The sequence below is a fragment of the Arachis hypogaea genome, chromosome 10 (assembly GCF_003086295.3).
Source record: "Arachis hypogaea cultivar Tifrunner chromosome 10, arahy.Tifrunner.gnm2.J5K5, whole genome shotgun sequence".
NCBI lineage: Eukaryota > Viridiplantae > Streptophyta > Magnoliopsida > Fabales > Fabaceae > Arachis > Arachis hypogaea.
This window is the reverse complement of record NC_092045.1, coordinates 31,351,955-31,366,053: the sequence shown is the minus strand read 5'-3', so window position 1 is coordinate 31,366,053 and position 14,099 is coordinate 31,351,955.

The following is a 14,099-nucleotide window of genomic DNA, read 5'->3' as shown; positions in this document are numbered from 1 at the left end:
CAAGAATTAAAGACAAATACAAAGAAAATTCGTGGATGCTGTCAACCCATACCTTTTCATACTCTAACAAGTATAACTTGAGCTACAGAGGTTCAAATAATGCGATTTCAGTGGCATTAGAAAGCCAACTTCCAGAGCCTTCCAACGATATAGAGTCATACTTTCTGTAACACCCCGTTACCCTAAGCGTTACCTCTAGCCGTAAGGCGAAAAATAACAAAATGCCACGACAGTTCTAAAGCTTATAATATATAATATATGTCCAATATATATATATATTACTAGAAGTCCGATGAAGGAATAAAGCTCAAAGTCACGTAAAGCGAAAATACAAAACGCGAAGCGTTCACACACGATAACTAAACGCTTAAGCACGAATAAGACAAGACATAATACTTATAAACCTTGTAAATAGCTCCAGGAGACACAAGGCAATAATCAAGTTAACAAGATATACATATATAAGTATGAAATACCAAGAAGAGAACTAGTTACAGCCTACAGAGTTTAGGACGGCTAGTCAAACTGAACACAACAGAGTTTTTGAAGTTTAAAACAGCTTATACAACTTATCTCTCAAATCAAGCCTCTAAGGCCATAAAGTCTAAAACAGAAAGGTGAGAAAAAGTACTAGAGCAAAATAATCAAAAATACCAAAAAGATAACAAAAGATCCTCTGCTCTGTCACCATCCCGTAACTCACCGAGGTGGGTTACGACCTGCATCTGAAAAACAACAACAAAGTATGGAATGAGAACTGGAGGTTCTCAGTATGGTAACAGTGCCCAATATGTAAGATATAAGGTTTTGAGATGCCGAAGGCAATCCTATAACTTCATACCAAACAGATATCCATGCTTGTCAAAAATAAATAACTTAAACCATAAACAATAAACAAGGGTTATCTAAACATAGGGGATTTCTAACTAAAACTAGTTACCATTGTCCCACAGCCTTCGCCAACCTACCCTCCGTGCGATTCCTTCGCCACCGCCTACCTAACCTCCTCAGCACCAGACAAATCACAAATAATGCAAGTAAGTAATATATAGTTAATATTCAAATATAGCAAGTAATTCAAGAAGCAAGTAGGCATGTTATACATTTAGGCAAACCGCAAGTAATCAAAGCAAGCAAGCATATATAAGATACATATGATGAATGTCTGTCCTATTGGCTGTGATATCACATGTCAGTTATAGTGCCAAACCCGACACAAAATTCGGACGGAAACTCCCGAATTAGTCTCTCTGTTGCGCATACTCAGGAGGAATAATTCCGTGGGATGAGTGCCCTACCACCCACTCCTTTGAGAGGAAAACGTTTCGATGGAGAGTGTCCTACCACCTTCCTCTGAATGCCGCATGATTCCGTGGGTTAGTGCCCTACCACCTTGCAACCAGAGAGAAAATGCATGCTCAAGAGGAATAATTCCGAGGGATAAATGCCCTACCACCTTCTCCATGAGTGAGAAAATACGAGTGGGAAGCCCAGCTTTAACCCTTATATCCGAACGTAGGCGGAAGACTGACACAGCCCCTACGACGACATCAATACCTCAACAAGCGGGAGACTACCACAACCCTTGCCCGAGGAGCATAGCGAATTACCATAACAAAGCATGTCACAATCACATACTCAACCTCATTAGCCATAAGCATTCATTTTCAAGTTCCATCTCATCATCCAACATCAATATCTCATGTTCATCATCAACCCGGCTCCCTATTAGTTCACAAGACAAAACCACCCAACTGACATACCAAGCCTAATCCACCATTTTCTAAACTCATACATAAATTTCTACTTTAATTCACTAACTCATCTATATTAATCTTAGGGCCTAATTACTAGATAGTACTCTTAAATATCATTGGGAGGAAGTTTGGAAAGTTAGAGAATCCTTAAAAATAAAGAAAACACATGTTCAGCAAAATGGGAGTCATGCATACGTGTAAGCCACACATATGCGTAGGAGTGCATTATTGAAAGGTCACGTGTATGCGTGGGTGCATTTTCCTTTGCTCGCGTACGCAAGATACCAAACTCAAAAGGGTTGGTCGCGTCGCGTGCAGGTGGTCACGTACGCATGCTGCATCAGACCCAGAAATTAAATGCTGCAGAATTTCAGTTTTAAACACCAAACGTTAAATGTTCATAACTTTCTCTACAAAAATTCATTTTCATCAAACTTTATATCAATTTAAATATCTTTAGATAAACTTTAATTCAATAAAATTTTAATCAATTTCAAAAATTGAGGCTCAAGTTATGATCCGTCAAAGTTCACCAAAAACCGGTTTTTACCAAAAATTAACTAGGTTCTCAAACTTCCAAATTTCACAACCAAACCAAACCAAAATATACCCAATCATCATAAGACACACCACACACAACCACTTACCATTTTGTCTCAATTCACCACTCTTACCACATTTCCACTTACAATACACTATCCTCATAATTCTCAACCCCAGTCATCAACTTTCTCATACTAAAACCATTTCTCAACCAACACACTCATCAAATATCATTCTATCATTACCAATCTTCATAATTAGCATTATTCAACTTCAATCTCAATATTCAACATCATAGTTATTATCCTTTCACACAATCCTCATTATTCAACATCATCATTCACCAACATCATCATAATCATCAAAATTATTATACATCACAATTATCAACAATCAAGTTCAAATCTATCATATGATCCACTAGCCTAAGTGTCCAGAAACAATACATATTACATAAAAGAAACCGAAACCATACCTTGTCTAATTCCCAAAATGCACCAAACACCAAAACGAAGCCACCAAGCTCGATCCAAAGCCTCAAACCAACTCCAACAAACACCAAAACTCAATCTAACATCATATAACATACAAACATCAAACCTAGAATTCACAAAACAACTAAGAACAAGGAATTAGTAAAACCTTACCTTACCCAACGAGATTAGGGACAAAATCCAACAATATTCCAATGCTAGATCACCCCTAAACAAACAAAATCACAAAATCTATTCAAAAACCAAACCAAAAAATGCAGAAATATAAGGGATGAAAACTGGAGTGTGAGTTTCGAGTTCTTACCAGCAAAGCCTAAATAAAAGCGAAGAGCTCATCAAGATCTTTGCGTGGTTGCAAACGGCTCGTCAATCGGAGCTCTGTAGCTCAAGTTATGGCTCTCAAAAGGTGATGATGAATAGTGACAATGGAATTTCACCCGCCCTACCATCACCTATCCGAGCTCTCTCTCTCTCTCTTCCCATTAAAATGAGCTTAAAGCTCATTAAACACACATATATATGTTGGACCTTGGGTCCGGTTTGGGCCCGGTCCAACTCGTTAGCGGTTTTAACCTGTTTGGCCCACTTTGGGCTAAAACCTTTAAGATTATTGTCCGGTTTTTTATTCTAAATTATTTTTTCCTTTCAAAACAGTAAATTTAATTTTTCCAAAATACATGGTACCAGGCAAACTAGAGCCGGTACTGCTGGCTTAAGCTCCAGTACGTATTTTTACAAAAAATTTTCGCAACAGATACATTTTCCAACTAAGAAAAATTCATTGAAACCAAATTTCACATTTTTATTTTTAAGATATCATTTCTATATTTTTAAACCTATTTTGGGCGATTAAATTATTATTTTATTAAAGTGGTTAAGCCGATTCTTATACTTTTTTTGGCATTATGGCGCTAAACGCCATGACATTGGCGTTTAGTACTAGTCCGTGAATCAACCTTGGCACCAAACGCCATAACTTCAAGTTTGGTGCCAATTCCTTCACCCAGGGTGGTCCCCATGTCCTCAGCAATACAGTCTCATGTATTTAATTTATTTTTAATTAGAAAAAGATATTATTTAGTTTTTTTAAATTTAAATTAGGAAGTTATCTTAACCACTCTCGTTAAGATAATATTAGTTTTAGAATTTGAATTCGAATTTGAATTAGTAGGAATTTTAGTATAAATAAGTGAGATCACTCACAGAGAAGGGGTATACTCTCTCTCTCGCCTCTCTCATTCTCTCTTCTTCTAAAATTTACAGTTTTAATTTCTTAAGGATTCTTTGAAGAACATGAGTTTCTAATTCTTCTCGGTTAAGGTTAGAAATTCTGTTAATTTCATGGTTTAATACATTCGCTTTTCTACCTTTAATTTATGTAATTGACTACTTCTTAAGACTTGTTTTCGTTCTTCATCTTAAAGGGTTTGAATATGTTGACAAACAATTCTTCTTAGATTTGAATTTTTTTAACTTCTTGAAAAAGTTGATTAATTGAATTATACTTGAAAACTGATTCTCATAATTCTTAATTTTTGAAACTGGATTGATAAATAACATAAAATCAACTAACGGAGATTCTTATGAGTTTTGTGGTTTTATAAATCAGTGGCCATTCTTCAACTCTTTTCTTAAATAATTGACTAAGGGATTAGTGATTAATTAGTTTAAAGAGAAATTAAATCACCAAGGAATTGTGATTAATTACTAATAATTTGCCATAAAAATATCTTTACATGATTAAGGTGGAAAGTGAAAAATATTAATCCAAAAGTTTTAACATCTCCAAAGCCTTAACTCTTTCAATCATATTATCCTTACGTTACTCATTGCCTTGCCTTTATTTCATTGCTGTTTATGTTTTAAAACCCAAATTTTGATTGTCTGACTAGAATAATCAATTAACTATTGCTTGCTTAATTCATTAATCCTCGTGGGATCGACACTCACTTACCTGAGTTTATTACTTGATACGATCCGGTGCACTTATCGGTATTTTGTGGTTTGCAAAAACCGCCATCAGAAACCTCCAAGAAATTCCGGACATTTCCTGTGTAAACACACTTGGGATTTTTCTAAAGGAATAATGTTGCCTATCTCTAGGGCTGGAAGTGAGCCGAGCTGAGTCGAGCTAGACCAAGCTCAAGCTCAGCTCACCAAAATTGAGCTTGGCTCACGGCTCGGCTCATTAACAATCAAGTGTATTTCTTAAGCTCAAGCTCGACTTATCGAAAGCTCACGAGTTGGCTCAAATAATAGAAACATAAATACAAAATCTATAATTTTATATCAATAAATTGTAACTTATATATTTTAAAAATATTTAAAAAGAACAATTTTATATATTGTTTATCTATCAATAAATATAAATTTTTTATTTATGTCCTACATCAAAATTATATGTAATAAATAAATATAAAATTTTAAATAATTAAGATCATTAATATATATAATTATATATTACTATTATATATATATATATATGTATATATAATCAAACCAGCTCACAAGCTAATGAGCTGAGCTTATCCAAGATCAAGCTCAGCTCATTTAATTTATGAGCTCAATTCCAGGTTCAAGCTTGGCTCACCAGCTCACGAGCTTAGCTTATCGAGCTATTAATGAGCCGAGCTCGAGCTGGCTCATGAGCTGGCTTGACTCACTTCCAGCCCTACCTATGTCCATCTTCATTAGTATGATGGTTTGAAGATATACAATCTTCTAGTGATAGAGTTTAAAGAAACATGAAGATAACATCCTCCACGTACTGTATTCTGAACTAGTAGCATCTAAACGTAAAACAATCATTTCGAACAGAGATTCAAGTCTATAGTCACCTGCAAAATATCAGAAGAAATTGGTTAATGACAAAAGCTGAATCTTGAGCAACTACAGGCTCGCTTTCTTTATAGCATAGACGAATGAAGTTATCACATAAAAAATGTTTCTATATCACAGCAACTAGCTGTAAGGTGCAAGATCCAGTCAAACAACATGTTATTTGTATTTGAAGATGCTAATATGGGAGTAGAGAATATAACAATAGAGGCAAGATAAATTTAACATGGAATTCTTGCATAATTTTGGGTGAAGTTACATCTCGAAATCTTCAAATATAAAATATGCAACTTTAAGTGACAATACCATTTTGGTACATTCTGATAAGTTTTGGTAAGGGATAACTTTCTTGTGGATCCTTCATTAGCATATCCTCAAACATGTGACAATCAAGTCAGAGTTGTTTCGATCAGAACGCTCCAAGAACGTAGCCCTCAATCTGCAAATGTTCGCATCAGTAACTTTGCAAGTAAAAAACATTAGTAGTAGGACCTGCTTATCTCAGAAATTGCTGATTCAATGAGAATATAATGTGCACCTTATAGGGAGCACAGATGGTGCATTGCTACACTTTTTCTCAATCAAAATTAGTGCTTCTTCAACACACTCTCCAATCAACAACAACTAGAAATGAAAAAATAAAAGTAAAAAAGTGGAACAGTATCTCAAATGTTACTTCATGCAGAAAGCGTCATAGGGATTAATTTAATATGTTAAAGAAGACGTGCATGTGCTAGTTAAGGATATGACTTAAAAAAACCTAAACCATTATTTCGAGTTCAAATAGAATCATCCATGTCTATCTTTCCCTCACACTAATTTTTGGCAACTAAGCACAGTTACACAACCCTTCAACCATGTGTTGCATGCCTAACTTTCACAGTCCCCAATTACAGTTATCCCCTTGAACTAATCGAATATATAACAATATTCAGAAAGAGGAGAATTGGGCTTGAGATAGTTTCAATAGAAAGGGAAACTTGACAAAAAGTGTGGAGCTAGCAGTGGAGTCTGTTAGCATATTCTACCATCCACTCATACCAGTTCTCGCACACAACCCCTCAAAATTTGAAATATTCATTTTCTGAGCAGATTTTATATTCACACAAAACCCTATATATAGTTAATTTCCCTGATAAGTTTTCATTTGAAGTTATTTGAAATTTGGAAAATAACTTACTGGACACTTTATTGATATGAACTATTTCAGAACAAAAGTTAAGATAGTAAATTATTTTAGGGATAAGTATGATTTTGGTCCCCAACGTAGGGGTCCAAAATTTTTTTCGTCCCTTGCCTTTTTTTCGCAATAAAATGGTCCCAGAGGTTTCAGTTTGTTTTAAAATTGTCCCTCGGACGATTTTACTCCTATGGTCGTTAGCTTCCGTTACGACCGTTTTAACAGATATTGATAATGTTAATTAATATAAATAATAATAAAAGGAGTAAATAATGAAATTGAATGAATGTGAAGTGCAGGGTAGGGAGGATGAACGACGGGAGCTTCTGCTGAAGGTTGACGGCTAGGGTTCAGGAGACAGCGGCGTCCATGGTTGTCCAGAGCTCAAGAGCCTCACGTTTTCGTTTAGATGCGAAGGAGTTGCTCTGTGGCCATGGTGAGAGGCCGATTTTGCGAACGTCATCGACGAAGGATAACCCGGGACGAAAATTTTGGGGTTGTGTATACTATGAGGTAACGTGTTCTTCCTATTATGCTATTGTGGGTCTGAGAATTTGGGATTTCTTCATATGTTTCTGTTGCTTCTGTCAGGTTCAGGATGGCTGTGATTTCTTCAGATGCGTAGATCTGGAAACTGGAGGTGTTCAACAAGAGGTTGAATTTGCAAGAAATAGGAGGAAGATAACAAAATTAAAGGCAAGATTGAAGGAGGTGGAGATGAAGCTTTGGTTTGTTGGTGCTCTTTGTATTGTTGGGTGGGTGGGGTTTTTGTTCTTATTTCTGCAGAATCAGTACAACTTAAAGCAGACGAATGGAATGCACCTAGGTTATAGATGATTTCGTATGGAATGTTATGTGTGGGTAGAGTTTGAGGGTATTTTGTGGTGTTAAAGTGGTTTAGGTGTGTAGCATGTTTGAAACTGTTTGATTTAATGAAGGAAAGTAGTCTTTATTGTTGCCCAAATTATCACCTTCTTTAATGGTGGAGTTGTGTTATTTTATAATGTAAATGTAATTTTTGAGTAAAGTACAAAATCATTGAATACAAGATCTGAAAATTCAGTAATTAGTAATGGCAAAGATTTCATTTGCAGCCTACTTAAAACATACACAGTTAAACTGTTTGTTCTACATATGGCTAGTACCAAAACACAGAGATGCAACACTTCAAGTGTCCTAAGACACTTAATTAATACCAAAACACAGAGATGCAATACTTCAAGTGTCCTAAAGCACTTAATACCAAAATACAGTAATCAAACCAATGTAACTAAGGTAATGTTCTTAAGGTAAATATCCAGTACCAAAAGTAAAAACACTGCTTGCAAAACATTAACACATGAGAAAGAAAACATTTTCAGATGCATATCCTAAAGATTTTCCCACTGCGATGGAGGTAATTAGGCCATCATCCTCAGCTTCTGCAGGGGTATATGAGGTGCACTGCAATTACATGGTCCTGCTCCAATTCATCACTGTCAACTGCATCCTCATCATCCAAATCACTAGTCACAACCTTTTTGCCCTTCTCTGCTTTACAGTCCTTCGGCTTGGCATTATCTTCACTGAATCCACTTTCATAGTCGTAGACCTCATCACTGTCAGTGAAGTGGATGTCTTCCACACTATTTTCCTCTTCATTAGATGGCAAATATGTTGGGTCATCACTATCTTCACCACTGGTAACATCGTCACTATCTACCTCATGTCCTTCTTGGCCTAATTCCGCTCCATCGTCCTTATTCTCGCATTCGGCTTCAGCAGCAACCCTAGCTCCATCACTCTTTTGTACATTCCCTTCGAACACCGCTAAATCCAGACCACCACCCAAAGGTTCTTCATTCTCACCACCTACCCTTTCTCCCCCCACGTCAAGAAAACCCACCTCCGGGAACCCATCGGCCTCCTCAACCTCATGCACCACAAACAGATCAACAAAGCCTCTCCTCCCAGCTATGGTACACATTTCAATTGCCTCTGTGTCCCCTCTCAACAACTTCAATTGACTCTCAAAATCATCCACAGTTGGGTCTTTATACCATAACGCGGCGATGGTGGATTTCAGGTATCCAAGTTGTCTCAGTTCCTCGTATGCCTCAAACACACTCCACCGATCGCCGTCAATGTCCTCCACAACTGTAGATTGCCCCTTCAAGTACTTGAGCGCACCATTCTCATATCCAAATGTCCCACCATGGTGCACCCGCATGTTGAAGAGCGCCATCTCCTCCCCGAAAAACCCTATTAATCAACACAGAGAGTTAGACAACCAACTATGAACAACAATAACTACAATCAGTTCAAACCCTAGCCTTCAATACACCATCGCACAATCCACATTAACAAACGAGAAATTACATTCACATAATGCTTACCTCGCCAAGGGCTTTCTGTATGAACGAAGCCAAGTTAACGCCACACAAAGTTGAGCGGCAACCTCTCTCAAGCTACCAACGCAGAATAGTCCTCGCAAGTAAGCCTTCCAAGGGTTTCAAACAATCGTTTCACACAAACGTTTTACTCTGCAATCCTATTCTCAGACAATGCGTTGATTCGGGAAGGAAAAATGATTTCGCAGGAAGGAATACCAACCAGCAAGGGCATTTTGGTATTAAAAAATTATTTTTGGGGGCAAAGGACGATTTTAAAACAAACTGGAACTTCTAGGACCATTTTGTTGCGAAAAAAAGGCAAGGGACGAAAAAAATTTTGGACCCCTACGTTGGGGACCAAAATCATACTTATCCCATTATTTTATCAATAAATTGTTCACAGACAATTTTCTCCAAATTGATTTATGGTAGGATATTACGATGTTTGATTGATGCATATAGTTGACACTTTACACCACCTAGTGAAACAAGAACGCTGGATAATATTTCATTATCCAGATATAAAGACTGAACAGAGATTGTCATAAAAGATCATGTGCAAAATAATCATTAACAATCTAGTCTTGTAATGGTTATGAAAATATCTTCCATATGAAACAAAAAGGAAGGCAGGAAAATCAATGCTTAACAATATGCAAGCATGTGCATTCTAACAGACCCAATTGTGAATGATCTAGCAAATAAATGTGTTCCAACAAAAGAATGGCCAAAAGGAAGGAATAACAACAGAAGGAAAAAGAAAAATAAGAAAACAAATATTGAAAAACTTACTAATAACATTTAAGGTATCTTGTGTAAGACCTTCACGGTGGGAAAAGGAGTCTCTACTTCCTTCATTTTTTTTGGACTTCGAGTGAAAACCTTCTTCTGGCTATAAGTTTTGATGTGATGCTTTTCTTCTGTGATCAACATCAATCTCCATTGTTGAACCCAACATCCCTAGATATATGCTTATCCTTCAAAACAGAGGTGTCTGATTCACAATGACTTTGGGAGTTTACTAGAAAGGATTCAATTGTATTATGTGAGTACTCTTGAAAGTCAGCCTGGTCTAAATCCCTCCACTGAAATTCTTTGGGGATAGAAGAATCTGAATACCACAGCATATAGAGTGTCAAGCCCATTATTGTCTTTGACACAGGATCAACATCAAATTTTTCTTGCTCAAGGCTACAGGAGAAATGAAAACAATAAAAAAAAACGAAAAAGAGAAAGAGAAAATGTGATAAAAAAGAATAAGTGGAAGAAAAAATTAGAGCAGCAACCCCTTACTACCACAACACTGTCTTTCTCAAACCTGGTGATGGAATTTCGAACTGAAAATGATCATTGATGAAGGAGAAAAATGCATTGTCAATGAAAACAATAATTAAATAATATGTCAAGGCACTAAATCAAAAGTCAGATTAGAGCCATGTTCCATTTCTTTGAAAGAAGCTTATTCATGTAGAAGCTTAACTATAATAGTAGGGTTCTACTTTGTTCACAAATTAATAGAAGCTTAACAATACAGTAGGACTTTCAATTATACAAATATTGACTGTAGATGATAAATAAAATCAGTTGGATCAAGAATGTTAAGAGTATTGGAATGGTTAGGTTCCTTCTGCACTTCTAATCTGTAAATTTCTTGTGAGGTGATAACTTTAATAGGTAGCAGATAATTTCCAGTATTTTTAGGGTGGTCAAGTGTGATAATCCATCTCCATGTTTACAGGGAGTGTCACAAATCTTAATTTAGCATAAAAGTTGCATCATTCAATCACCTAGAATATTATCATTGAGATAACTCATCCACATGTTTACAGGAAGTGTGACAAACCTGAATTTAGAACACGAGTTGCATCACTCAATCACCTGGAATATTATTATCAGTAAGCTGATGTGTCATCCCTTTTATGATAAAATCTTGTCCAATCTAAATGCGAGTGTTTTATATTTTACCATATTGCTCTAATAGGTCAGAAAACTTTAGTTTTATCCACCAAAGAGTTGTAACATAACAAAAATGTGAATAAGAACACAATTAGAACCCTCGTTGCTCTCACCTAGCTTGCATGTGCAATAAAATAAAAAGGAAAAAAACACTGCCACAATCAGAAAGAAACTTCAAGAGTGGTTGAAAATGCAGCATTAGCATAATAGCACTAAACTAAAAGAACTCTGCTTGGGAAAAACAAGTATTTCTGAGACTCAGATGGTAAGCCTAAGGAGATAAAAGGCTGAACACATTAACCCTTAAAGGTTAGGTAGTTGGTGATCTAAATCTCTATAACCTTTTGCAGGACAGACACACCTCAGTTCAAATTATTCATACACTCTCACAAGTCATGGCAATTTCAGTTACAACTCTTGGCATTCTTTGTCTGGGTGTGTGAGCATGCACATGCTTTAACATGTTATTGCTAAAACTTACTTCTATTGGCCAACTCTTCATTGATCCAATATTCTTCGACCAAATATCAAAGAGGTTCTTCATCCTTGGATTGATGTGAAGGTTTTCCACATGCTTAAGAAGCTCCAATAAAGCCTACATATTAACCAGAATACACTCTGGTGTTAAGACACTGACTTAGGACGTTAGTGATAGAAGATAATAAAGTAGAAAAGTTTTGAAGTCTTAGAAAAGGGTACCATTTTGTCACTGAAAAGATTTTAATTTCAACAAATTAGCTCCTAAATGAAAAAAGACATTCGTGGCCCCCCAAAGACATTGGTGAAGTTTGTGAAATATTTGTGATCGTTTAGGTTCCATGTTAGTTATGTTTGTCAACTTTTGTGATCTTTGAGGTCCAAGAGTGTCTTTTCTTTCCTTCAGGTACTATTTAAAAGTAGAATCTTTCTAGTACCAAAATGGTGTTATTCATCTTGACAAAATCTTTTTTTTTATAAATCATTAAATATTAATTAATATATATAATTTAACAATTATTTTAATAAATTTAAAATTTTAAATAAATAAAAAAATTTATAATTTCTAAATTCACAAACATTAAAGTCTTTATAATTATAAATATATAATAAACATAATTATAAACTAAATTTTTTGAAATAAAATAATAAAACTAACATTGTCCAAAACAAAATAAACATTATCCAAAACATATAATTAAACATCTTCACGTTTATAATCAATCAAACATAAAACATAATCTAAAATATAACTTAGAACATATTCAATTATCATCTTCATCCTCTTGTAGAGCAATAACATCATAGAAATTTGAATGGCCATGACAAAAAAAACACTTGGCCCAGTGGAAAAGCCCGCCCTGTCTGCCAAAGCCCGCCAACGGTGCGAGTTAAACGGACTTTTTAAGTTTGACGGTTTCAAATTTTCAACTCAACCTGCCTTTTTTAGCGGGTTACGTAGATCGGTCCAACGGATTTTGTCCCGTTTGCCACTTCTAATTGTAGACCTTCTAGTACTTGTTTAGGTGCCATTTAAGTTAATAAAAAATATATTTTTCAATAATTTTTTTTTTAACATGTTTGAAAATTTTTTACTAGTAAAAGTAAGTGTTAGTTTGGATTGACTTATTTGAGTAAGAAAAGTACTTTTTATCATAAATAAAATACGTTTATTAAATTTTAAATAAGGTTAAGTAAGATTTTGGTTTTGTATAAGCCAAAAAAAATTTTGGTTTTCACCTATTTTTGCATACAAAATCGTCCCTAAAATTCAACTTATTTTTAAAATCGTCTTTCGGACCAAAATACAATTCCCTTATTCTTTTTCTTCTTCTTCATCACACCCTTTTTTTGAAATAAATATGCACGAGCTCGCTGGAACCGTCGTGCTACCGCCATTGCCTTTATACTCCGAAATCGCCGCCAAAGAAGGAAAGAAGAGGAGATCTGAAACCGTTCGCGGAAGAAAAACATGTCCATGAGCGGGTGTGGTGGAGATGACTTCGTGGAGAAGACAGAGTCGCTGTCGCTGCTATTTCTTGATGTCGCCACTTCTCCTCATTGCTCGCCACTTTACGGTTGTGTCACTATTCCACACTCGTTGCCACTATTTCATTTATGTTTCTTTTGTTTTTGCTTCTGATTTCATTGTTGTTGTTGTTGATGCTGTGATGAAGAAGAAGAGATGTTGTTCTTGAATTTGAATATTATGTTGTTACTGAATATTTTGTGGTGTTATTGGCGGTGGTGCTCTATTAATGGCTTTTTGTGGTTCCTTTTTTCTCTATTAATGGTTTTCTATTTTTTTTTAATTTTTTAATTTTTTGTTTTGGGTAATTTATCCCAAAATTATAAGATTTAGATTAAAAGAACGATTTTAAAACTACGTTAAACCTTAAGGATAATTTTGTATGTAAAAAAAGTTGTGAACGAAAGAAATTTCAACCTATATTTTAGGAACCAAAATCGTACCTAACCCTTTTAAATACATTTGGATACATCTTTAAAAAAAATTTATGTTTATTAAAAAAAGCAAATTATTTGCTTTTCTTAAAAGGCAACTATACCTTATAAGAAAGCAGAAGCAAAAAATATTTTTAATACTTAAAAATTCTTTTAGAAAGTCTATTCAAAGTCCAAATGTAAAATAATTTTTGTTTATTAAAAAAATATCTTTTTAAAAAAAATGAAAAAAATACTTTTTTCAAAAGCTGGTCCCAATTGACTCTAAAAGTACTAAAAAAGATAAAAAATATCTTTTTTAAAAAAATTATTGTTTACATCTTTTTTTAAAAAAATATTTTTTACATAAAAAATAAAAAAATATTTTTATATTGTTACATTTAAACATAATTCATAAATAATTTTTTTTTATATGAAATATTTTAACATAAAATTATTTTTATTTTTTTAATATCTTTTAAAAAAATATAATTTTAAAAAAGATATTTTTTTAAAACTCACCTAAACAAATTCTTAACGA